The sequence below is a fragment of the Dasypus novemcinctus genome, chromosome 9 (genome assembly GCF_030445035.2).
Source record: "Dasypus novemcinctus isolate mDasNov1 chromosome 9, mDasNov1.1.hap2, whole genome shotgun sequence".
Lineage (NCBI taxonomy): Eukaryota > Metazoa > Chordata > Mammalia > Cingulata > Dasypodidae > Dasypus > Dasypus novemcinctus.
In genome coordinates, this window is record NC_080681.1 from 48,578,905 (window position 1) to 48,583,365 (window position 4,461).

Sequence of the window (4,461 nt, forward strand, 5' to 3'; positions counted from 1 at the left end):
TGAAAAATGTGATTCTTCCTTTTGTCCAGAAAACAAAGAGAATCAAATGTATTGGTAAATGCTGGTGATGTCTTCCACCCACACCAAGATCCCTGCCTTTTATTGACTTTGGATCTTCTGCTGTACTCCCTCTCTTAAAGAAAATATAGTCCTCCTGTCCTCCAACCACTTCCCTCCCACCTTGGGAAAACACCTAGACTGACACACTTATCTCTTTCCAGACCAAACTATTTACATTTCAGTGCGTAACCAAGGGTTAAGAATTAACAAATAAGTATGATTACTAAATCACTATATAGATACCTTTATATTATAAAATAGCAAAATGTTAATACCTGAAATTTCTGAAGCTTGCTTGAGTGATTCCACACCTGCTTAGGGTTACTCTAGACTTAACCTCACCCTTATATAAGCTTACTATTGTGATGGTAATTCTAGATTGAACTCACTCTTGTGTATACTTATTACTGGGATGATAACCACTCTACCCACCTCTGTTTAATATCCATATAAAAGACCTTGTAACTGACTTTTTGATTCTGTAAATCCCTATCCCAAATCCTCCTAGAGACCCCTGGTTTGCTACCCCATACCCTTCAGTCCTGTTCAAACCCTTAATGTTTATTAATGAAGGAACCTGTGTTCAGCTCCACCATAATTATTCATTGGCACTGGATGTTATAGAATATTAGATTTTCTGCAAATCAAGGAGGCAAAGTTTTGGGCCATTGCTTGCTCCAGTGTGCTCCATTGCTTGCACAACTAATAAAACTCTTTCTTTCTTTGAAACCCCATTGTCTCAGGAACTGACTTTAAAGATGCAGGAGGAAGGAGCCCACTTTTGCTTGGTATCACTGGGTGAATACTAAAATCCAACTGCACAAATATTGGATTGGGAATATATAGCTTTGCTTTTACAAAATAAGTTCTAAATGTATCAATAGTTCATTGTAGGTATAGTAACTACTGGCTTTTTGGTTTTGTTACTAAAACATAGTACCCAAAGATAGGAGTTCCAGCATTGTTCTTCCTAATATTGGTCACACCAAACTTTTATTATGTTGTTGTTTTCTGGGCAATTCACTTAGGAGTGACAAAAGTAAATTGGGATAAAAGCGTTCATAGAAGGAAAGTGTTAGAGGTTTCTCCCTTACAAGATTTATAATGATTAACTGATGACAAGGTTGACAATGGTTAATAAACAGTAACTTGCATTCCCATGACATCGAACAGTCCCCCATCCAGAGCCTATGTGTTCAGATACAGCTCATTTCCTCACAAGAATAGACAAAGGAGTCTCATGGCATCATGGCATCATCAACCCCTCCCACATCCCTAGACTTCACTACCTCTAGCCCACCACCCCCTAGCCATACAAGGGGAAAATTCACCTCTACAGTTCCCTATTGGCTCTCAGGTTTTACCCAAGTCCCAAGCCCCTCCCACTGACTAAGCAATTTCCCTCCTATAGATATACTATATAAATTCATGACCACCTCTGCCAGGGGCAGGCTGAAGTCTCTCTTCAGAACCCTGCCATGCCGATGGGGGGACTGAGGTCTATTCTTCAGACCCCCTCCATTGGGAGAGTTTCCCAATAAACTTTCTGCTTGTAATTGTCAGTCTCCGTGTCCCAGTGAGTGCCATTTTTCCCTAACAGAAAGCAATCAACATAGCAAGATAATTCTATGCCTAGCTCTATGAGGAACAACTAAACTAAGAGATGGGGATTCAGAACCAGGAAATAAGCACCCTCAGGGAGAACATGATTGCTGTCTTGAAATATTCGAAGGTCTGTTATAAGGGAGAAGAGCCAGCCTTGTTCTGTTTACCCTAAGGTATAGTGGGAACCAGTGGGTAGAAGCAAAAACCAGGCGTGTTTTGGCTCTTTTTAAGGAAGATCTAACAGAACCAAATCATGATGTATTAAGCTGCCTCAGGAGACAGCAAATTCCCTGTCAGAAAAATGGTTGAAGCTGATGGCCTTCCATGTGATAGGGAGAACCTGGAAAGGATTCAAGCATGAGATGAAGACTGGACAAATACCTTTAGGTAGGGTGACCATATCATTCATCATCTAAATTGAGACCAGCGCTCCAGAAAGAGGTATAAACTGGAACTATTCCAAGAAAAGTAGGATATATGGTCTCCCTACATTTAGCTTCTCTTCCAACTTTGAGATTATTTTGCACCATTTCTTTATATTAAAATATGAATAGCAGTTTAATATTTTATATTTGCAAAACAAAGGGTTCCTGAAGAGTCACCTGTTAGGATTTTTCCTTTTTCTTTTTTTTTTTTTTAAGCATTGTGGTAAGGCAGAGAGGAATATTTAACAGGTTGGAATCTTTTTTGTAGCTTTAAATCTAACTGGGCAGTTGCTGTGAAACAAGTTGTTCTAATGGTGCTTTGTGGGAACCCAGGTTCAGGGCATGACAGAAACTTTCAGCAAATGATCCCTTTATTATTTGCATAGTATAAAGAGTCCAGAAAGAGCAAATAATCTTTTTGTCACTTACACAGCACAAAGATGGGGAAGAAGCCCCATCAAAGCAGCTCTCATGGCTGAAAACTGTTCTGGGTCGGAGTCAATAGATGGCAGAACTGCACTCCTCACTTCACCCTGGAGAAAAGAGACAAAGCTATATTGTTGGAGTGTAGTTTTTAACCACCTCAGTGGGGAGGGTGCCTGTTCTGATGAGCATCTAGGGTGGCTGGTTCAACTCCCTGCTTAATATCTGTTTTTAAGGTCTGGCCTGGGGCCATTCCTTGGACTTAACTTCTCCCCTAGGTTGTGGAAAGGCACACAGGAGAAAAAGAGATAGGAGGAACAGAAGGTTAGTGGATGGCCCATTCGCATGGGTTTATGACTTTCCAGAGCAGGTGGGGGTAGGTGAGGGCTGAGTGCTGGCCTCTTGACTGGTGTCGTCTGTGATTTTCCTAAAGTTGACTGTCTGAAGGATTTGATTATAGGTATGATTAATCCAGAGTGCAACCACAAAACAAAATCCATAATACATATGTAGCAAGTCATGTGAAAATGTTTCATGATCTCCCAAAGTTGCCCAAAAAGTTAGATAGTCAGGTAAGGAAGTGGGGCTGAGTGCCTGTTCCCAGCCAGGCCCTGTACTAGGAACCACACATACTTCTATGAGGTGGGCATTATCACCTTATGAGGTAGGTATTATTTTCCCTGTTTTATAGACAAGAAAACTGAATTGAAAGAGGTTCCATATTATATTTTTCCAGAGATATAAATTTAATAATGAGAACTGGAATTAAAATCCATATCTATCCTGGTGAGAAGCTTGTGCTTGTGACATTCTAGGGGTCAACATTAAATGGAAACATGAATGAATAAAAAGTAGTTGATAATTGAATAAAATGGCTTACCTTACAGTTTCTAAATGACTGTCATTAAATTTATTATTTACTTATTGCACAACATTTGAGCATCTACTAGATATCAATTACTTATCTAGGCACTGAGGATGCCAAAACAAGATTATTCCTATAAAAGAAAAAGAAAGAGTAGAATCACAACTAGCTGAGAATAAATGTGAATTATTTGTAGCCTACTGAGGCTGGGTAGTATAGGAAAGAGGGAAGGCAGCTCCGGCCAGTAGACAACATGGGCAGTAAACCACATGACCATGAGACCCCACCTGGGAACTCTGGCTACGAGAGCCCATTTGGAACTCTTTCCAGGGCCAAGAGGAAGCCCTGGATACCTTCAAACAAAAGACATCACTCTTGGCCCCCTGAGAGCTAACAGGTAGGACAACCAATCAGAACAGCAAACAGCTGGGGACCCTCCCCAACATTATGAAGGGGGAGGAGCAAAGACTTAAAAAGGTCTAATCTGGAGTCCCACATGGGCAACTCATCCTGCAGCATGCAGCACACAGCATCCATGTCTAGGACTGTGTCCTCTTGTCTTGTTTCTTAATAAACTCTTTACTCCCTTGCCTACCCTGTGGTATGTGCTTAATTTTTTTGTTGTTGCCATATAGCCAAGAATCCAGAAGCCCACAACCCAGAGCCATCCACCAACACTACTTTGCTTATATGTCAATCTAAAAAAGTGGGAATATGTTGTCTGTGAGAGGAGTTTTACTCTGATGAGAAATGGTTCATTATTGAATCAAAGGAGGGCAAAAAGACAAGCTCTAAGTTGCAATATTATGAAGATCCCTCAAGAGTGATAGGAAGCCTGGGTCAGAATAAGAAGATAAGGAAGAGAGAAGAAAAGGCAGGGAGCCTTTGAAGAAGTCTATGTGGGAACTAACCTGTGTTGCCATGTGGTATTGGAAGCTGGGCAGAGGTGTATAGGAAGACAATTTTATTCTCATAATAAACTTGGAATTAAAGCTTGGCTTACGATGATGGTGATGATGATGATGATGATGATGATGATGATGATGATGATGATTTATCCCATATTACACACTATAATCCTGA